This window comes from Alligator mississippiensis, chromosome 2, assembly GCF_030867095.1.
Source record: "Alligator mississippiensis isolate rAllMis1 chromosome 2, rAllMis1, whole genome shotgun sequence".
Taxonomy (NCBI): Eukaryota; Metazoa; Chordata; order Crocodylia; family Alligatoridae; genus Alligator; species Alligator mississippiensis.
The window spans coordinates 138,006,439-138,029,832 of NC_081825.1; the positions used below are offsets into that span (position 1 = coordinate 138,006,439).

A 23,394-nucleotide genomic window follows, 5' to 3' on the forward strand; every position below is an offset into this window, starting at 1 on the left:
CTTAGCAGGCTCTACTGGGGCTGCAAGGGGTTCGTGGGGCGGGGACCTTGGTGTGGTGGGCCTTTGGCCACCTTGGTCCAACCCCTTGGCTGGACAGCATGAGAGATCCCCAAGATGGCAAATAGTCTCTGGTATGAGCACCATTGAAGTGCCACAAGCAGAGGTGCAAACCCCTATAAAGTTTTGTAACTCCCCCACAACATTTTTTCTTCTTTTTTTTTGTCTATTTCCATTTTTAATTCAAACCTCTATTCATTTTTATTTTAAGAACCATCTCCCTATTTTCTCTAGTGCAACATCATTTGTATTTATTTTATTTATTTTTTCTATTTCTCTCTTGCTTTTCATATATACCCCTCACTTTTCATACTTCCAAATTTTTACTTTTGCCATGTCTTGTAACTTCCAAAAACTCAAAGCAATCAAAACACACTTTTTCCTAGGTAGTTATTTTTCCCCCTGCTTCCTTTACCATCCCCTACAAGGTACAGCCAACCATTCCTTCCTCCCAGTCTCCCCCCACCTTGAAAACAAAATTAAATCCCATTTAAATTAATCATAAGTGAACCAAAACCTGTTGGCATTCAATGCAGAGAAGTGCAGGGTACTCCACCTTGAGAGGAAAAGCCAGCATCGTACTTATAGGTTCAGCAGTGCTACGTTTGGTAGCACCATGACCAAAAGAGACTTAGGGGTCTTGACTGACCACAAAATGAACGTGAGCCACTAATGTCATGCCATAGCTGGCAAAGCAAACCAAACTCTGGTATGCATCTATTGATGGATTCCAAGCAAAACCAGGAACATCATCCTCCCACTTTACTAAGCTTTAGGGAGGCTGCAGCTGAAGTACAGCATCCAGTTTTGCCCCCCCACCCCCTTCAGAAGGGGCATGGCATTGATAAGCTTGAGAAAGTCCAAAGGAGAGCCACCCACATGATCAAAGGCCAAGAGAGCAAGCCTTATGAGGAGAGACTGAGGGACATGGGATTCTTCAGCCTGGGGAAGAGAAGGCTCAGGAGGGACTTGGTGGCAGCCTATAAGTATATAAGTGGGGTGCATGAGGATCTGGGAGAACAGTTGTTCACCAGAGCTCCCTAAGGGATAACAAGGTCTAACGGCCACAAACTCCTGGAAGGCTGATTTAGACTGAACATAAGCAAAAAATCATTTACAGTCTGAGTGTCTAGGTTCTGGACAGACTCCCCCCAGAGGTGGTGCAAGCACCTACTCTGGACTTATTCAAAAAAACATTTGCATGCTTATCTTCCTGGGATCATCTGACCCCAGCAGACTTGCTGCCTATGGCAGGGGGGCTGGACTCGATCTCATGAGGTCCTTTCCAGCCCCTAATGTCTGTGAAATCTATGAAATCATCCAGAGCTAAAAGTTGCAGCCATACAATGGACTTCTGCCATCCTTTGGTTTCATAAGGAGAACTGAGATCTTGCAGAGGTTTGAGGGAGAGTGCTCCAGATAGTTAATGGCAGAGTTCTTCCCCAAGAACAAAGACTGGGAAGAAGGGCCTTGATAGCTTTCCTCACCCATCTCCTGCTGCAGCTCCACTCCGTTGGCTTTTCAAAGACAATGGAGGCATTTCCTAGATTGCTCTTTAGCATGTGGGGTGGCTGCTGCCTTATGTGGTTGGAAAAAAAGGAAAAGTACTTGAGTCTTTTTCTAGCACAGTCTTTTGACTGAAGAGAGCAGATGGGAATCCTCTGACCACCTTTCTGCTACTTTGGTAAGTTTAAGCATCATTAAATCACTAGTCTGGCCTTCCAAAAAACAAATAACCAGTTTAAAAAAAACACAAGAGGCTTAAAAAACAAACAAACAAAAAAAGAGGCAAATTTGGGGTCATTTATGCTTTCTGGTTTGAGCATTTAATATCAAATTTTCAAAGCTTTTTAAACAACATTTAGGTTAGAAACTACATTGTGTAGTTGGTTGGTTTGTAAGTAGAAACTAAGCTTCTCACTGGGTGTGTCTACACGCTCATTAATGCGCTGTAATTACAGTGCTTTAAGTTGAGTATCGGTAATGACAGGTACCAACTCAATGCACTGTAATAGGTGCTACTGCACATTAGTGCAGATGAACGCTTTTTTATAGCAATGTTAACGCGCGTTAGACTAAATCTACTGCACATAGCACATTACCACAGGTTTTGCCTGTCGCACTAATGCGCAGTAGAATTAGACTTTTGCACATTAAGCGTCTTGTATAGACGCGCCCACTTAATTCCAACCCCCAATACTGCAGGACACAAAATCATGGGACCTGGGCAGCTTAGCTTCCCAGTGAAATGCCAACACATTTTTTTGCATTAACCTCCTGAGCCCCAAAGTTTTCAACAGTGAAGTTGTCCACCTCCTATTTAATTGGTGCGATGGAGAGCTATTGGCACAAGCAGTGTGCACGAGCCCAAACAAGCCTATAAAAACCAAGACTGCTTGAAATTCCTTCTGAAGAGCCTATGGCATGTCAAATAAAGCCATATACAGAGCAGTATCTTGAAGCAAAATGTAACCTGAATGAATTAGGAACCCAATAATTAGGCAAAACACAATTATGTAAAATTATCAAAGGACAGCTAATATCTGAAGTGCACAAGATGTTATAACAACTACAGTACCTGCATAATCTGTCAGAGGCAATGCAAACAGATGAAGGTTTTTCATGTTAACACTAAAATAATCTTAAAACCTATTACAAACCACTCTGGCTTAAGACTGGGATGAAAAAGGTGGTCTGTAGCACATGCATTGCTTATAGGAAAGAGGAATCTAGCCAAGATTCTAGACATGGAGAGATTCAAACAGTTGGCATATTCTGAAAAAGCTATTATTGCTGGATAAAATGAAAAAAAATAAAAGACTGAAGAGCCCTGGAGAGCCAAAGTGAGAAAGAGGGAGGAACACAGATTTGTTATAATTATATTTAATTTTGTATTTAAAGAAATTGTTTAAAAAAAAATCAGATTAAATGCAGATCACATTGTAAATCAAAGCAGAACTTGTTAGGAAGAAAAGGGGGGCTAATTATAAGGAATGAATATCACCTGCCCAGAACAAATAGTACATCATCATGCTACAGGGTTAATATATCCAAAAAGAAAAGAAAAGAAAAGAAAAGAAAAGAAAAGAAAAGACCCAATGTGAAAATGCACTGTTCATAATAGGCAAAAATTTCAGGTTGTAGGTATTAGTTGCTATTTTTGCACAACCAAAATAATCTGCAATGGAAGAATATTGCATCAGAATTTTTCAGTCCCATCCAGATTTTTAAAAAAATTGTTTATATAAATTACACGCATGCCAGAAGCTGAGGCTGAACTTGCAACCCTAATAGCTAGAACCCAAGGACAAGCCCCAGAATTTGGGCAAAGATGACCGCAGATGTAAGTTACTGGGGCTATAAAATGGATCTGCTGTATAGGTATGAGCACACAATCACCAACCATGATTCATTGTTTGTAATCAAATAGTTAGTTTACACGGAATAAGTTCCACTCTGAATCATCAAACGACTGAAATGGCGTAGGGCACAGAATATGAGTCAGGTTTAAATGAGTCTTGTACCAACCTAATGCACAGGACATACAACTTGTTGTTTTAAAGCACTACATTTTGCTGAATGTTGAACATCAACTGAAAGTACCTGCAAGCTCAGTTCAACACAGGTAGTAGGATGGCTCAGATGGCATCATCCCTGCCTTTGGGCCAAGCACTGATTGCTATCTCATGCTGAGATTTGACCTCATAGTCAATAGATACCATGGCACAGCATTACAATATGTACCATTCCAGCTCCAATTCTTCATGGGAGTAAAGCCAAGGTGATGTTGCTCTTGAAGTTCCCATGAATATTTTCTGTTGAAAAAAACAGAGTATTGCTGCCAGTATTGCACTTCTTGGTAAACCAGGTCTGAAGGCCTACAGCTAAGTAAGTGTAAGGTACACTTGATCCCAAGCTTGATCTAAGAAAGAAAGCATAGTTTCATTATTGTGTCTTTTATTTCATTCAGAGTTGGCGATTATTATTTTATATCAAATGAGATAAGGGAAAAAAAAGGACATAAGACAAGCAGCACAACTCTGACATCCAAAACATAATTTGGTTAAAGCTCAGTTCTTCACATTAATTTCCAGTCCTACTTTCTCTACATTAGGGGTTTTGAACTCTTTTTAAACAAGTGTACATGGCCCTTCTCTTGGATACCCCTTTATATTTTTTTCTTGTTTTTCAGGCGGGGGAGCGCAAATAGAGGCCCCAGCAGTGAGGGAGAGAGTGGGGCTGGGCCAGGGCAGAGCACGGGCTAGAGCCGCAAGCGGCTTGTCTGGGGAGGCAGTGGTGGCTCCCACCGATGCATGCACCCCGGGAGGGCATGGGGGTGTATGCCACCGAATTGGCGTGCAGGGCAAGGGTGGGCTGGCCCAGTGGTAGGGAAGGGAATGGGGCTGGAGCAGGGGTTACCCAGCCAGGGTGGGGCATAGGACTGAGCTGTGTGGGGTGGCTCCCACAGCTAAACACACCCCTGGGGGGCACGGGAGTGCGTGCCCCTGGATCTGCACGGGGAGGGCAGGCTGGAGCCAGCACAAGACTGTTCCCAGTTGGGGGCTGGGCCGTGCTGCACTTGGGGTGGGCAGCAGTGGTGCTGGGAGGGGCCTATGGTGGTGCTACAGCAAATTCTGGAGTGGCTATAGCCCCGCCATAGTCTCCTTCCAGCGCTGCTGCCACCCGCCCTGAGCACAATCTGGCCCAGCCCTGACCAGGAAGAACCCAGTGCAGCCCCAGCTCTAGTGGCACCCCGTCCTTCCCTTTGCAGATCCAGGGTGCACCCCCCCACCCCCCAATGCCCTCCCGGGGTGTTCACAATGCCAAGATCAGCCAGCCCCTGCCCGCAGGAAGACCTGCAGCTCCATCCTGTACTCCACCCTGGATTCTGCCTCTGCACACACACCCCCAGGAGGCCAGGGGGTATGTGTCCCTAGATCTGTGTGTGGGGCAGGGTGGGGCAAGCTGCAGCTGTGAACTGGGGCAGGCACTGGCTGTTCCCAGCAGGGGCTGGGCTTAGCTCAGGGCAAGCAGCGGTGCCATTGGGAAGGGGCTATCAGGGGACTACAGTGAATTTTGGGGTGGCTAAAGCCCCTCCTGTAGCCCCCTCCAAGCACCGACACTGCCAGCCCAAAGTGCAGCCTGGTCCAATTCCCCTCCCCCAGCCCACAGCAGCATCCAGCTCTCCCCCACGCAGATCTGGGAGCACATGCCCACACCATGCCCTCTCAGGGTGTGCACAGTGGCAGGAGCCACCCCCAATACAGATCAGTCTGGCACACCACTCCGGCTGGACAGCCACAGCCTCAGCATCAGCCTCAGCCTCAGCCACAGCCCCTGCCGCACTCTTTCCCCCACCACTGGGGCCTCGATCTGCGCCCTCCCCCGCCCCCCAACACACTTACCAGCTGGACCCGGCTGCTCTCCTTGGCACCTGCATGTTGCACTGCAGCTGCGCACATGCACGTGGCATTTATCAGCCACATTAGGTCTGCATACCCCCTAGGGCCTTTTTAAGTACTCTTAGGGGTACGCAAACCCCCAGTTGACAACCACTGCTCTACATCGTAGCAGCAGACATTTTGCTCATCAGCTCTAGCAAGCAAGGTGGTTTGATCTTCACAGCATAAATCCTTCAGGTCTTTTCCCTGTACAGGCTAAAACAAAGGCACATTGGGTAGGCAGTGTCAGGTTTTCCGGGAAGGTACTCAGCAGACTGTATTGGCCAAGGGAACTGTACACTCACCACAGTCCCACTGGCCAAACATACCAACTTGAGAATTGAAAGCAAGTCACTACACAAGAAAAGAGCCAATAAGAGGTGAAAGGCTCCAATTAAGGAGTGTTGTCTTGCTGTCAGAGAGGGGCAAAGGTTGTAGAAAGCTACAGCAGCATTGTGTTCTGCACTAAGAGCATCTACATTCTTGTTTGCATTGTTGTTTCAACAAATTGCCCCCAAATGCCCAAGCAACTGGGTGTTTCTATCAGGTTCTGTAATCTTGATTTCTGATGGACTGCATCTGATCCTGCACCGCATCTATCTCATTACAAAACCCAGTCCTTTATGTATAGATGAGAAGAGGCCCATGCTCACACCAGTACGTTTATGCTCCACACAATTGCACAGAACTGGGCAATTGAATATTTACTTACCCTGGATGTGAGCAGTTTATCTAGGTAAACTTAGTGATTTAAAAGAAGATTGTGTGTCTGTTCTTCACTTGGATGATCCAAAGCTATTTTCACGTTCAAAAAGGGTATCTTGGGAATCAGACAAAAGATTGATGTACTTCTCAGAAGGTGAGCAAGGCAACAACTCACTATTACCTAAGTTTTAATAATTACCTTTCCTGATCACAGTTTGTTCCATTGCCAAGTTTCTCAGTTTAGCAAACTATTTACCACTTGATGCTCTGAAGATTTCCTGGTATATAATTAAGACCAGAGAAATTCTGCAGTCAGCAGTAGGATGAATATGATACAGTGCTATGTAATGTCTAACCCATAGGTTATGTAGGTGGTGCATATATAATCTTCATTCCTCCTTGCACCCATCCCTTCTAAACAGACTATTAATAGGTGGGGAATTTAGAGTACTACCTTTATAAGAACATTATTTATATACCATTTTGCATGTTTGTTTGCATTACATTTTTGTAATTAACTCTGTGGGACATTTCTTTTGTCACTGTGTTGAAAAATATTTTACAAGGGAAGCTAAATACATTTCTGGGTTGGTCGGTGCATTTTGTGGCCTGTTAAAAGGTTGATTACAAATTCGTTTTAGCAAATGGGGTAAGGCAGATAGCTATAAGTAATTTAATTAGTGTACTGACACAATATCAGCCTTCTTCTGAAGCTCTATTCTGCCTAAGAAGGCTAGAATAACTACATAATCACAGAAGGTGAAATGTTGGCTACATTGAATGGTAAGGCTCCCACTGCCTTCTGAGGTAAGAATTTCATACAAAGTCTGACCAGCAAAATATAAAAGATTCCTGTTAGTTGTGAACATGTTTATCATTTCAGATCATAGGTACCATTTACCATATTCTACATACCAATTTATAGAAGAACTCACAATTATGAGTTAATACACTGTGGAAAGATACCAGCAAAAGGTCACTTATATACTGTGCAATTAATTATACTGAAAAGAATGAGAACCACAATACTTTATTAATAGTTACTGAAGCCAGTTAGGTTGACTCAACTGTGTTTATTTAAAGTTGAGCACTATCTCCTTATTAAAAAATATTATATGATGATAGATCTGAAATGTCAGCCATCATCCCACACTTAATCCATGGATTTAGAGAAAAGAATATTAATAAGGACTGAGAAAATTTACTCATCTGCACCTGATGAAAGCAACAAGAGCATGGCCCAACTATCTAAAGGTATGACCACACTGCAGGATGGAGGCACGATCTGGGAATACTCAGGATCATTCTAACCTGGCTAGCCAGGGCAATAATACCTGTAAGCTTTATCAAGGGATTTACAGACCCACTGAAGATCCTGGGTACAGAGTCATGTTGTTAACCTACCCTCAAGTCCAGGCCACTGTGACTTCATATTTAGGTGAAGTCTATAGGCATTTGGGTGAAGTCTATAGGCATTTCACTCGGGTGAAGTCTATAGGCATTTCACTTGCACTGATAGACTGCAGCACAGATATAACCTAAGTCACAGAAAAATCCTGTCAGGCAGCCTGCAGTGCTCTATACTTGGCCCATCTGCATGTAACAGAACATCCAGATGCACCTGAACCTGCCCTTTGTCTCCAGCTGGAATTAGCTTCCCACATTTTTATTCTTTGTCAGTATCTTCCATTTATTGGAAGCTGACTGACCTCGGTGACAGCTTACTCCCTTGTTCAAAAGCTAACTGCCTCCAACACATTTAGCAATTTATCATCATATCCCCTAAGCAGTTCACAACCCATAGCTTTAAATGTAAAGCTGCATTTCATTCAAGAAGCAAAATATAATTCCAAAGAAAGTGTTTGAAAAAGTGAAACAGCCACTACAATAATATCCCTTCTGTTGCACACCACTGTGCTTGGTCCTAGGGAAAAAAATAAAGAGGGTGAAAGACAACACCATAAACTTGTTGTGCCATCCAAAAATCACATGGCTGCCTGGATTGCATTCTTTGCACATGCAAAACAGCCCTAGGCTTAGCTGGTAAGCAAAACTCTTGAAAGATCACGTCAGATTCCCCTCCCCCCCACCCCACCCCCCCAAAAAAAACACAACAACAAAAAATCATAAGACTTTTCAAAGTTAAAACTTTGGGGTTATTTCCAGCTGTGTTTTGGTGTCTCAGGGTATACTGTGTCATGTAGATGTACCCAAGCTAGCTTGCCCGTCACCTAGGTGCAGCAGTCTGAAGTTCAGCATGAGCTAAGTTAGCCTGCCAAGAAGCACTGCTGTGAAGGCAACCGTGTGGTCCATACAGTTGTCACTTGCAAGCTCTTTTCCACAGGTGTGAGAGCTAGAAAATTCCTTCAAAGACAGTGGAGGTTCCCTTGTAATCCTAGGAAGGTTGGGGCATTAGGAGAGTAACAAAACATGGCAAACTCACAATGTAAAATGGGAAAATTAGTAACATTGGGACTTCCACTTTGGTAAGAAGTACAAGATGACATCTTTGCTTTGCAACTTATGCCCTCTTCCATTTAAACTCTATCCCAGAGCTACTCAGAATTAAGAACAAAGCTATAGGTTAAAAGAGAGTATGTACTGTTTCTTTGAGGACCCTTTTTTTTTTTTTTTAACCATGTGTCTGTGCAGAGCCTTGAGCACTGGGGCTCTGATCTGGATTGGGCTCTCTGAGAACTTGTTCAGTGCATATAAAACATCAAAAATACTGATGCAAGTAAAAGATGTATTTATGGCACATCCATACATGGAAATATTTTAAGTAAATAATACCACTGAGCATTAGACAAAGTGTGAAATCTTCATCCTTGGAAATTTTCAAGAGCAGGTTAGATAGACACTTGACTGTAGGAAGCAATGATCCTGCCTTGGGCAGAGGGCTGGACTAAATGACCTCATCTGGTCCCTTTCAACTTGACTTTCTTATGATCCTACTCTCTCTAAGGACAAGTATTGCCTTTCATAAAACTGTGCTGTGTTGACTATCAGTGGAAAAAGAGGGAAGCTCCTCTTTAATTGTTATTGCTACTACATGGGCTCCTAGAGCTTTGTACAAGCATTTGTGTTGAATTTTGTATAAATCTTGAATAGATCAACCTACAAATATGCCCCAATATACAGCATTTTACCACTTTCATAGAAACTTAGATCAAATGGAGCCCAATTCTCAGTTCTCTTGGTACCATGCATAGTTGAAGCACCAGTACAAATCGTGGATAAGGTACTACCACTTTGGAATGGCAACATCACTATATGTGGCCACTCTCATACGTGAGCATGTAAAACACAAGATAAGAGTCAGTCCCCATGCTATGTGAATACAGCTTCTGGAGGGAGCCCAAGAACACCCAAGCCTACAAATTAGCTAGAGAAAATGGTTCAAGCACATGCCTGCAAATCCCTGAGCATGCCATTACCATGCTCAGGTTCTTCAACTGCAAGAGTGCTTACACATAAACCAGGCATAAGTAGGCAAGGTTTCTCTCTTGGCACCCCCTCCCCAGTCTAACTCCAGAAGAAGTCCGCCTGGAGACAACGCTTTTATCAGTCAAATCTGGCCAGTTGTCATTAGCCAAAAATCTGCAGTCTCATAGTAATGTGCCTTTTGGGGCCAATTCAAAGCTATGGAAGGTGAGGGAAATTTTCCTATTAGGTTCAGCAGATTGTGAATCAGACCCTCTGAACTTACATTACTGACATGGTAAAAGCAAAATATGCCCCCGCCAAAAAAAAAAAAAGAAAAAGAAACTGGTGTTTGCATTATGTAAGACTAATAGTTTTACAGTATGTGTGCAATAAATTTAGCAATAGAGTTTTACCTGCAAATATGAGGGATCCATGTGGATGCATGAAATTTGCACAGTCCCTGGTGAATGATTCATGAAAAGTAGAGTCTCCAGTGATAGATTTTACCATTTACCTTTGAAGGCATTACTGCACAACTTCTGCTTTCAACAAACTATATTTAACTACCTAATTATACATTTACCAAACATACCAGGGGAGCTGACTGGTCCCCTCCTCTAGCAAAAAGGAGTGGGATGGGTTGATCAGGGAAAAACTGATGCAATAACCAAAAGAATCTGGTTATTGCAGTGCAGCATGCCATTGCCTCTGCATGAAAATGCATGTGCCAGAAGGAGAAGGGAATGTGATAAGCACTGTAGGAACAGCCTTAAGTCTAGACCTCATCTGTATGAAAAGCAGCAACATACAGGAATATCAGTAAGGCAGGGCCACCCACTTATTTTTTTTTGTGGACATAACATCATATATGGTTCCCCAGCCAACCTCTGCCACCTTTCTTCTGGCTCCCCTCCATTCTGCTCTCTGGCCTGCTTAGGGAGCTGGTTGCAAGGGAGGAGATCAGTTAGGGCATTAGATGTTCAACAGCATCATATCACTTAGGCCCTGGAACCCTGCATAAAAAACATATGAGTCTAATCAATACATGGTGCAACATACCCTCCGGCTGGACTTTGCACATGTTCAGGGATCACAAGGGCTCATGATTTATACTATACACAGTTTTAAAACAGTTATTTATTCACAAAAACAATAGGAAGTTTCAGATATGAGTGAGCTATGCTTTTTTTAAGTTATACCAGATGAATGGATTAAAACTAAAATCAAAACAAAGGCACAACACAGCTAAATTATGCTCCATCTACTCTGGGTAGTTGTATTGTCTCCAGCCTCATTTTCAGAACTCTCACAGCCTTTAATGGATTCATCTTCCTACCTCCCTTCTCAAATGCAGACAGGATAGTACCCCAGATGTACAGATGGAGTCACAGAGAAGTTAAAGTCCAGTTCTACAAAAGCTTCTAACTCCCCCTCACTCTGCACTACCCTGAAATGACGTGACAGAAGTGCACAGGGCAGCATAGCACCATGTCCTACACAGCATAAGGGCAACCTTGCCAATCTGCTCCGGATAACCCCCTCTGCTCCCTTTCCACAGGTGCGAGGCAAATGAGAACCAGATCCCTGCTTAAGAAAACAAATAAAAAGTTATTTAAAACAACCAAAATGGTAGGTTTTCTGGCAATTCCATTGCAGTGCCTCCAACATTTACTAAACTAAAATTACTGGCTTTGTCTCAAGCAGACCTTTAAAAGGCCACCAGCTTAACTGAATAAAACTAGAACTTGCAACTGTCAATTATCCACAGAGAGGTACTTGTCATTAGATAGAATAAAGGCAAAGTTAGCAACTAGCTACAACTGTTTATAGAGAGCTAACTTTCAACGTTTGCTGTCTTCTGTTTGACTCCATGCTGTTATGCACACTCATGCGCGTCCTCACTCCCTGCCTCTCATCATTTGTTTTTTTTTTCCCTCCCCCAAAAAATTCTGTAGCCTTTTACCTACCATTTATGGGGTTGTTGTTGTACAATGAAAGCCAAGCAATTAACCTGGACCAAATGTGCTCTAATTGGTTATAAATAAAGAAACACCAGCCTGCTTGCAAGCACAATAGCTATGCTGTCCATTCATAATTTAACATGTGCCACTTCAGTCCAAGCAACACCTTGGTATTCAGCTACTTACCATTCACTAGCACACCCATTTCCTGACCTCCTTTATTTTAGGCACTGAATGGCCATTGTTCGCATGTCTGCAGCTGGAAGCAGCACAGTATCCTAAGGTAGTACTCCCATTACATTTCCTGATGACTTTTATTAGATGACCAGTGGCACACCACATGCTCTTTCTGGTGCCCTTATCTCTGAAACAGATTTGCTGCTGCCCAGAGATTGAATACAAAACATTTACTCCTCATATTTAAAACAAGCTTTTTGTGAGAAGAGATCAGGTTTTTATTATTCATTACCACTGAAGCGTTCATAGGACACCTGACACATGTATGCCTTTCAAACAGTTTAAAATTCAGGCTCTTGCCACTCCCGAGTAGAGAAAAATATACTACTCGAGCAACAATTACTGAGGTATTCTGCCAGCAACCCCAATTCTGGCTTCAAGCCCCACTTCTGCAACTGCATTTCCAACTCCTGGGGCTGAGACTCCATTTGGGGTTTTAACACCAAGCCTGAGAACCACAGCGCTAGCAGTTTACTCCATTTCTCTTAAGTCTACAGGCACATATGTAAGCCTTTCATTACTACACATGAACAACCTCATCCTGCATTGCTGGGAACCAACCAATTGTTGGTTCCTGCTGATAAACCTCTGGAAACACCTTACCAACAGAGACAAATGGGCAAAGCCTGCCTTCCCCTGAGCAGTAGGCAGAGGACACGAGGTGGCAGCCTACTGTTTCCTAGCCATTTAAGTGGTTATTTCTTGGTCTACAGGGCATTGTTGGTGCTTACGCACCCAGAGAGATTCTATTCCTGGACATGTGGCTTTGCATGCATGGATACTATGGATGACTAGATAGCTGTTCAAACAGAGCAGGTGCAAAAGGGGCCAGGGCACATACATGCACCCCTTGTATCCAAAGATGTCCAGAACTGTGGAACTGAGCAAAAGCCATGACTACCAGATTTAGACTCAAGTAGTGGTAGGGGAAAGTTGAAGCTACATATTTTCCCTCCAATAGCAGAGGGGTTAAGCCACTCACCTGGAAAGACAGAGGACCTAGGTCCCAAGCTGTCCTCACTCAGTTGGTGTTTGAATCAGGACCTCTTTTCCTTCCAGCCATTATCCAGTCCCATCTTCTAGTGAAGCTGAGCCACTAGTATAGTCACTAAGAAAAATGAAAGGACGGCATTATAGGGAAGAAACTTGATCTCACTAGTAGCAAGGACCCTAACTAGAACCCAGGCCTTGCTCCTTAAGCCAAACACCCTTTGGCTTGCTTCCTTCCTCCTTGCCCCATATCTCTCTTTCATGGCTGCCCAAGGAGCCAGCTCCAAAAAGTGCTGGAGAAGGGACTGGATAATAGCTGATACATAATATGATAATAAAGAGTGCTATATTGAAAGGTCACGAAGATCAGGTTCAAATCACCTCTGGAGGAGAGGGACTAGAAGCCAGGTCCTCTGGCTTCCCAGGTGAGTATGCTAGACATTCAGCAAGTCATCAGGGGGCTGGGGGAAGTGGCAGAGGGAAAGGGGCAAGGAAGACGGGAAGTGTCATTTGCTTGTCAGTGTGCATGTCTAGCCTGCATGCCTCTGTAGTGACCCACACGTGCAGGGCTACATGTCCAGGAATAGAATTGCTCTGGGCATTTAAATGCCAGAAATGTCATGTAGATGATGAAATCTAGGCTCTCAGATGACCAAGAAAAAAAAACAGAATTCCACCCATGGTTCCCTAACCTCATAAGTGTCGCAAGAGGCCTAGGATTTTTCTATGTGTATAGCTGCATGGAGAGGCAACTCTGCTATCACAGCCTTTTCCTTCATGGCAGCACAGCTTTGGAAGGATCTGTGCTTCCTCTGACCTGCCCCCACCCAAACCAGCATTGTACTAGACTCATGGACAAAGAGGAGAAGGTAAAGAGCACAAGAGAACATTCACATAAGTTACTGCTATTAGCTCCAGCACCTTTGCCTGTCCAGTTATCCATCAGTCTCCTAAGGGAAACCTCTATTATACCAAACCTCACTCCACCAAAAAAACAAACTCAGAGCCCCAAAGCAGCCCTGGGGCTCCAGTGGCGTATCAGTGCAGCCATTTAATCTGGCCTCCTCTGTTTTCAGGCAGACTGGCCAAGGCAGGAGTGCAATTATTATGCCCATTTCCTAGCTCTTACACTAAAGGTTTGGGCCTTTACCCACAAAAGCAGCACAAAAAAAATCTCAGAAAACTAGACAGATGCAAGGTCTCCTGTTTCCTGCCCTCAGCAACTGCATCACCAGAGCACAAATGCCCCCCGAGAAGGCACCAGTGGGCAAAGCAACCAGCAAAGGCCTGGGATTGCCTACTTGCAGCTTCAGGCAATGGCTACATAGCACAGGTAGAGGCCTCTAAATTCGCTAGTAGGGCCAGAGTTCTGCCGTGCAAATCCACCTCGAGCTATCATGAGGTTAGGTAACCAAAAGTTTATACTGTCCCCACAGGTTTCCCCTATGGCATTAGCACCTGTCAACTGATGCTTTGTTGTAAGCCATTCGTTCTTAGCTCTGTAGCACCGGAGGTTTCCATGAAAGCCAAGAGTTATTTTTTCACCCTGCTTTGGTATCCAAAGGAATCCTTTTGATTCTCTATGAAAGGAGTCACTGCCTTGCATATACATGTTCCCAAGCCACCCTTTTTGTCACCAAGGGGAGGAATGGTTCTGCGAGTTTTTCTTTGCCAGGACAGGGGGCGGGGGAGGTGGGGGAGGGCAGGAACAAACCAGCAGACAAATCACAGCTTAGAGGTGACAGGGCCACTCTGCTACTGTTCCAATCTTGTTCATCTCTGCTCCATTCCTCCCCCTCCCCACCCCCATTTGGGAGTTGCTATTTTAGAAGGCCATTTATCTTCAGTCAGAGAAAAGGACTTCACAATGCTGAAATAGAAACCAGAGCCTGAAAAACGTCGCTGCACTACGTGCCCAGAAGCTTGGTTCAATTCACATTTGCTCCTGTTCTATCTGCAGGAGGCAGTTGTAGCTTCATAAATAGCAGTTTTCCTTTTAAAAGTGTGGCAGGTCTCACCAAAAATAAGTAAGTAAATATATAAATAAATAAAGACTCACACTTGGACTATGAGAGTTCCTATCCACACCAAGCCTACAGTCAAGGGTTAACCACTTGCATAAGCACCCCATACCCTGGAGATAACTGCAACTTCTACTGAACCTTTAAAGCATTACCACTGGCTGATCAACATGCTAAATCAGGGGTAGGCAACCCCCGGCACGTGTGCCAGAGCATGGCACACAAAGGCATTTTGCTTCGCGCATGCACCTTGGGGAAGGGGTCAAGGCTGCACTGCCACAAAAAGGATTAGGCCCCTCATAGATCCCCCCCAGTCCGCTCCTGGGATGCCAACATCTTACAGCTGGAGGTTGCAGGTGTTTTTCGCACTCTTCCCAAAAACGTTGCTGACCCCTGTGTTAAAACTCAGGGGCCTCTGTATAAAATGAGAAAGCCATTCTACCCTCACATTGTCTCAGCCATGCTGCCTTTGGACCCAGTTTTCAAACCTGCCTACCTACAGCTCATCCTCTAAATCCTGCTTAAGGTACTTAAATGTAGACCCAAGTTTCTAGAACTTTGCCTTGAGGAAAAACTTTCACCGGATAAGCTAATGAGGTGACTTAGCTAATTCAAGTGAGAAAGATCAGATGCCAATGCAGAAATTCTTATTCTGGTTTAAGGGCAGCTTATTTTGATGTAGCTTAAATCATTTAGGAGCTGCTTTAAACTAACCTGAAACAAATCAAAAGTATACCAAAATAAATACTTACAAATTTGCTGGTTTCCATAAATTGCCAGATTTACTCAAATCCCAGATGAGATTTTTCCCACCAATCACCATGGGGGGGGGGGATGGACCCATTTACACTCGAGTATTGGTCCAGTGCAAGCAGCAGCTAAGGTCTGGATTTGGACCCAGGGCCCAGGCCGAAGCTGAGCCACAACCTTCTCCAGGCCAGGGTGGCTCGTGTGGCCGCTGGCAGGGGAAGGTGCTTGCAGCCAGGGAAACCCTATGGTGGGAAGAGCACAGGGGAGACTGTGCAGCCTGCCTCCATGCCCCTGCCTTACTTTCAACTCTAGCTCTGACCCAGACTGGACCTGATACTGTTTGGCCAGGCTGGGACACTGCTGACTACCCCAGAGCATCACAGAAGGTAAATGGTGGGGGGGGTTAGGCAGTGGGGAGAGTAGGTGGCGGGGGGGCAGGCACAGGTAAGGGGACCAACGGGTGAAGGGACAGGCAGCAGGAGGTCAAGCACAGGCAATGAGGGGCCAGGCACCAGGGGAGGGCAAGGAGGGGCAAGGGGAACATGGTGGAAGGGCAGACACTTCAAGAAGCAACTGGCAGGGAGGTCAGGGCTCTGGCCCCTAGTCTCTTGCTGCTGCTTTCCCTTCCACAGCAGTGGTCAGGCAGCGTGAATTTAAAAGACAACCCTCCAGCAAGTAGACTCTATAATGTAAAATTATAACAAATTTATAATTTCCCAAGTGTAGAATCTAACTATTGGGAGGTTGTCCCAAATTCAAAGTCATCTTAGATTCAAGTAAATACAGTACTTCACAAACTCATTTATGTTTAAACCAGTGTGACAGACTTGCACAAGCAAATTTCAAGTGAGCCACACGTTAACCAGAGAAGGCCTTGGTATAATATTAACCGCAAATCACTTTCCCTTTCTTCAAAAGATCACAGGAAGCAGAGATGAAAATGACCAGTACCCACAGAACACATAGATAAAGTCACTATTACCAAAACTAGAAAAAAAAATGGAGTAAGGCTATGCTGAACTTGCTGTGAAACTGGTGCTTTTATCCTTCTACCAGTTTTGAACCAATTTTGCTAGATGCTAATTGTTAACCAAATATTGTGTGTTAATGTTACTATACAGCAGTAGTATTCAGTGTTTTGGCCCCACAGCCAAGAAGAATGGTACAGAGTTGGTCCATGGGGTGGATCAGGCCCCGTGCCACTTCCATCCAACTAGGGTAAGGCCCTGGGGCCCCACATCACCTTGACCTGGCCACGATTGGGACCCAGAGTCTGATTCCAGCCAGTAATTCAATTCTTGTCCGTATTAGACTCTCAAATGCACATTTACTGCAGCTTCAGCATTTGGGGATGATGCAGTCAAGTACCCTTCAGTGGTACAAGAGGTACTGTGCCTTTAGAGGGGGGTTTAGATTTGGAGGTATCTGACCTTTTTCCAGCTTTCCCATCGCACCCAAAGAAATATGTGCAGATTTTCTTGGAGGAGTGCAAGGTAACCCCAAGCCTGGTTTGAGAAAATTAATAAATAAAATCAAGCCTGAGCAGACCAGATGAGAGCTTGAAGAAGGGAACCATGCTCTAGAGGTCATTGCTTTCTCCATGCTTTTCACAGAATTTTCTTCAGCTGTATATGAGAAATGGACTTTCATCTGTATTTCACTATGGAGACTGTGCTCCTAGCAAAAGTACCTTAGAGCAAATAGCCTTGGGGTAAGACCCATAACAAAAATACAGGAATTGTCAAGACTGAATCAGCTAGGGGTGCTATGTGTTGTCTCTAACCATGGGTGGTGCCACATGTGGAAGAGGTAAGATGTCTTGGAAAACAACAATTCTCAGGTAATCTAACTTACCCTACAGACTGTTTCGACTCCTACCCCAAGTGTCAGGGAAGGAGACAATACCGCTAATGGGTAGGCGGATACAAGCGTGAGAGGGAAGATACTTTTCTTTTCTGTGAAAGGTGGGTGTTTGTTTCCAGAGAGAATCCAAATGACAAGTGAGCACTAATAGCAAAAGGAAGCACCTCAGAGGCTTGGCAGAGGAAATTTGCCAAGCTTTTCTGTTGAGAGAGTCTCTCTTATTTCTTGTGGGCTCTATTTTAAGACATTTTTGGTGACCTGATTTGCCAGGGATTGCATTGCATTTTAATTAACTTTTACTGCATTATAATTAATATTTTGGTGCTGCGCAGGAAAGCACACTGAGCCATTCAAAATTCATGCATGCAGCAAACTGACAGGCAGTATTACTGAGAGCAAGGAACAAGATGAAAGCTGTTAGGGCTTCCTGTCCCAGGGCAGAGAGAGAGCCAGTCTGTCGAGGTGGTTTCTGGTTTAAAGGATAGCATGTTGCAAACTAAAAAGGATCAGGATAGACTACAATCCAGTCTTAAGACACTGGTTTGAGGTGTTCAAAAGGAGGAACCTCCCCTAGCTTCCTCAATTAACTTAAGTCCATGCTTGCATCTATACATGCAGGCAACATGCTGGGCTGGCAATTTTTTTTTCTGACACCTGCTCAAATGTTATCTTTGTTAGACAAAAACTGTTGCAGCACCACCCCTTTGCCTTTTAATTTACATTAGCAGAGTTTCATTCCCCACCCCACCACCACCAATAAAAATCAATTCCAGCCCTCCCACATCTATCCTCCCCAATAAATTAATTCCACTGCCCAAATTAATCATTCTCCACTCTCACCACCATCCATTGCAGAGCTTATTGCTTTTCCCTGCCTGAGCCTCCAAGACAGCATTCTCCACCTTTGATCTCTGTCCCCAGTATCCACCCACCTCTCCTTTTAGGACAAAGTTACATGTCACACTTAGACTATACTAAGGGCACTTAAAACTTGAGCACCTGCACCTTAAGGCTTGTTAACTGCTCTCTGAGCAGCTCAAAGTTATGCCACTTAAGACAAGGCTTAACTCTGGGTCATGGTACTTAGCTTGTGTTAGGGTAACTTCAGTCTGCTCCATGGAGATAAAACGAGCAATTTTCAGTCCTCCAGCATCTCAGAATGTACTGCTTCCAGCCCCTCTTCCCCCCCACCCAGAGCAGGGACAGAGTCTGGGTGTCTTGGCTCCTAGCCACATCCCTGCTCAGTAGCCCTCTAGTGGCAAGACAAAGTTGTGTGGGCAAGATATGGTATTATTAACCCTTAACATGTGACTGCTCACAGCATGTTCTAACTTCAACACTGCTTAATGTTTCACAGATTTTGTATGGTCTAAGTGTAACGTAACTTCACCCTAAATATACTTAGTTCCTGCTTTACTTGGCATTTCTTGAAAACTACAGGGACACAAGCAGACACACTACCCCCAGCCTCCACCTTTCCCATCCCAAAAGCCAGGCAGAAGATCACTGGACGGAGGCAAACCAGTTTTTCAGTACACATACAGTTACAGCAGTATAAAATGTACGGGCCTAATTCTGTTCCCACTAAAGTCAATGTGGTTAAACAATGTGAAATCAGAGTGATTATAAAAACAATGGCTTCCATCTTTGTAATGAAACTTATTTTCAATTCTGGCCATGCTATGGCAATACAGCATGAGGTGGGCTGACAGGGAAGTCTCAAAGAGGCTATCCTGCAACCTTGCTTATCCTGCAACTTGTGCGATGGTCAGTCAAGGTTCAGAGATGATCAAATCAACAGCACTGCTCTTTTAAAAATCTAAACTAATAATAAAACGCAAGTCTTCATGAAACTTTGGACAATGTGACAGCAGATAACTCATGCTCCAGAAAATTCACCTCCCAGAGCACAGCCACAAGCATGAACGTTAATCATCTCTAACTTCATCTTGCATTAAAGCGCAGACAGTAGGACTCCATACAGTGACATGCTTAACAAAAGGCTCCTACAAATAAGTACTTTCTTAGATTGTAATCAATCCTGTATCTTGAGGGGGAGAAGAGGGATGTGCACTTGCATAACAGAGAATTGAAGGAACCTATCTGGGAAGAAGCCTATACGCTTCTGTTTCAACAAAACTCGCTTTTGAAAACCAGAACCAAGCCAATAAATAAGAGCGACCCCAAAAAGGCTGATCCCTGTAAAGCTTTACACAAGACTCCTGGAACACTACACCAAGCATATTGACAGAACAACAAGAAGTTTAACTTATCTTATGCAAAACAAATTGTGCTTCAGAACCTGTAATGGGAAGGGATTAAATCAGATGGTCCTTTTCCTAGGAATTAATTTCAAGTGGATACAATATGAAGCACTCAACTATAGAAATACTGGGTCTGGTGACCAGCAGATGCAAACTGTCATAAGTTGATTGAAGTCAATGAGCCAGGCACCAACTGTTATAAATCAGCACAGACCCACTGACTTCAGACCTGTGCCACTTGACACCTACCAAAGATCTGGCTGATTGTTCGTAAGTATTGTTCTGTGCTCGTGAGTTCAGTTCTGGGAATGCTGAGTAGCATTGGGAAAGGCAAGGAAATCTTGTCTTCCTCTTGATTTTGGAGTTCTAACCAATGGCCTCAGGAAACCACAGACAGCTTCCCCCAGCACACAACTAATTCTCTATTAAGTGCCTGGTCATGTCATTGTACTTTATAAGATTTCTGGATAAAATTTTAACTGCTGCTCCTCAGAGAAAAATATCCTCCCCACTTACACCTGATATTAAAAAGATTGGATTTAAAGCCTTTGAAGTACATTAGTTAATTGGGGGGTGTTTCTCTCTCTAAACTAAGTCAAATATTCATGTAGTCTCTTATTTTTAAAAGGCTGATGTTTCAGGCCTGATCCAGAAGTAGATTAAATGATGTGGTTCCACTGCCTTCCATGGAGCATCACCAGTTTATGCTAGCTAAGAATGTGACCTTGATACATTCTAACATAACTTCATCTAAAAGTTTTGAACTTTAAAAGGATTTATGAGGAGCAAGTTACACGAAACATGGAGTTCTTGTAATAGCCTTTTATTTACAAGTATCAACATGCAAATTCAGGAGTTCAACATGACCACATCAGACGTGTAATTTACAACTAAACTCAGAATTATAATGTTGCTCTATCATCTTGTGGATGATAGCCTACATAAGTCCACTTCATTCTAACCCTATTTTTGATACTTTCAGAATAAAAATATTTAGATTGGGTCTCCTCTCAAAGGCAAGCTTTTGGAACACATCATCAAAAAGAGTTGAATCAGCTGGGAATAAGAGCTAAAGAGGGATGGAGGGAAGAACCCAATTTCTTTACTATATAAAATACCCTTTAGAGAGACTATTTCATAGTTCCACCAGTGTGAGATCAAATGGAAGGAGAAATCTCGTGTTTCCTGTGGGCATAACCCTTAGTGAAAAGAATGATGTCAGGATCCTCCAATGAGATTTGTTTTCAATACAACCCATTTTTTGGGCCTTTTCCTTTATTGGAGGGCTGGGGCGGGGGGGGGGAGGGGGAGGAGAGGAATATCAGTTTTTATCTGCTTGGCACAATTTCCAACCAAGATCCTGAAAGAAGGTAAGTTTCAGCAAATGAACATGTGTAGCAAACATAGATATATGGTTGATTCTGCTTTTGACTGGCTCCAAAGGGATCAGAAGCCACTTCCAAATGCTTCTCTGAAAATGCCAGGTCTAGTTAAAAGAATCCTGCTTTGCCAAAGCTGTATACAGGGCCAGGTAAAATTAAAACACTTCTAATTTTCATAATCACAGGTGAAGTGTGGGTGCCACCTTACACATGTGTAAACTATATGCACATGCGGATCATAAGGAATAACACTGTAACATTCTTATACTAGTGGGCACTTAAGCAATTGGTGCTGCAGCCACCAGGCAGACTGCTTGTGGAAATGCTCCAGGTGTGCATTAACCATCAGTAGGGTTCAGGAGCTATTTGCAGGGGTAAAAAGTGTTCTTTTGAAAAGGTGCCATGTGTCAGTCTGTGGTTTAATCAAGTTTCTGCAACCTACAGCCGTATGAGCTAAACAATTGTGCCTAGCTCATGCAATAAAAATAAAATAAAATAAAAAACAAATCTGCCATGAGAAAGATATCTAGCAATGGAATCAGTACGGCTACAGCTGGTTGACTATAAGCTATATTCGGTGCACGTAGAGTACAACCAAGCAAGGAACTCTACCTATTATTTACGCAGTGACAGATAAAGGAAAATGAGGTGTAGCCTGATAAACAAGCTTTCTCCTACAGCAGATTTAGACACTATTCATTCCCTGCTTTTCAGGAGGCAGCCTTCCTTAGCTGGAACTGTAAAATAAATTCCGGCACTCAGAACATTTCAAGGAGGAATAATTTTCACCAATGGCTCTGGCTTTCTCCCCCCCGCCCCCCAGTTTGAAATGGATTAGATATGCTGCTAAAAGAAAAATTGGTTTGTGTCTCTAAGAATAAAAAGAGATTTAAGGCAAATGCAAGGAATCTAATTTTAAATTAATTTAAGATTTCATCCATGTGTTTTTGGACATTAACTATTTCATCACTGCCACCTGGCATGCCATGGTCTGAAACAAACTTGGAGCAAGTGTTCACTGTGAAGAAGTAAAATTCAACACATATGGACAAAGATACAAAGCTAACCTTGTATGTTAATTAGGGCTGTGTGAAGCTTCAGTCGCTGATTTAATTTAGCGGACATTTGGCCCAATTCGATGGCTGAATCTCCAAATCCAAATTGAATTGGGAGACCCTTTAATCTCTCCGAATTGAATCAGAACCCTCTGAATTGATTTGCAGAGATTTGATGATTCGGACATAGACCCAGCTTTATATGTTTTTTCTACATACCTCAAGGTACCAGGCGGCTCATGAATGCTGCGATGCTAGGGCGGATGGAGCATCCTATGGGAGCATGGGAGGGTCCCCAATGTGCTCATCAGTGAACCCAGAAGTGGACCAGAAGCACTTCTGGTCCACTTCTGGGTCCACTGGGGAGCACACGGGGGACCCCCACCTTTTCCCCAGTGACTGGTGCCTCCTGGGTGTACGGGAGCACCCAGGGTCCCCCTGTGGCCGATCGCCGAGTGGGGGGGCACCCCCTGCATGCTCGGTGGCAGACCCAGAAGTGGACCGAAAGTACTTGTGGTCCACTTCCAGGTTCACTGCCGTGCACGTGGGGGGCCCCCCCACGCTCCTGTGGGATGCTCCATCTGCCCCAGTATCGCAGCATTCACGAGCCGTGCCTGGTACCTTGAGGTATGTAGAAAAAACATATCATTGATACTCCAAATCAGCATCAAATCTTCAGATTTGGCTGAACTGAATTGGGACAGTGATCTGAATCAACAAATCGAATCACTGTCCCCAATTCCAGCCAAATCTGAATGGAATACGGCCCGTTTCATACACCCCTAATCTTAATTCATCTTTTTGTTCTTTGCACAGTGATTTAGCAAAATGCCTGCTATAGTAAAGTTATAGAAGAGCTGAAGGATCTATAGGCAGACCATGGAATGCTAAAACAAGAGAATAATCTCTCACAGATAAAAGCTACCAAAGTCAACAATGGGATTTTCATCAGCACTCAGAGGGCACGTCTACACATTCATTAATGTGCAGTAGTTATTGCGTATTTTAGTACGTGCTTAATGAAGTACTAACTAAATACACAGTAACTACAGTTACTGTGCAGTAGCGCCAGCACTTGGGTTTTTTTGTAACGCTTTCTGTGCAGTAGCCTAATAAGACTGCTCAGTAGTGTATTATTTTTGATTGGTTTTTGATGGGCACGTTACTGTGCAGTGTTACTAGGCTACTGCACAGTAAGCATTTCATATAGACATGCCCAGAGTCACCTAACTCATCAATGAC

General features: G+C 43.8%; 1 protein-coding gene across 11 annotated transcripts in view; it reads right to left on the reverse strand.

Moving 5' to 3' along the window:
* Window positions 1-23,394, reverse strand: part of ADGRL3 (adhesion G protein-coupled receptor L3) — a 904,177-nt gene that overhangs the window by 834,073 nt on the left and 46,710 nt on the right. Inside the window, exon 2 of one of the 11 annotated variants that reach the window (XM_059722198.1) lies at window positions 12,810-12,935. The exons of the other annotated variants lie outside the window; for them this stretch is intronic. The gene's annotated coding sequence lies outside the window, so the exon portion shown is untranslated. The remainder of the gene's footprint in view (window positions 1-12,809; window positions 12,936-23,394) is intronic. 11 annotated transcript variants of the gene reach the window in all.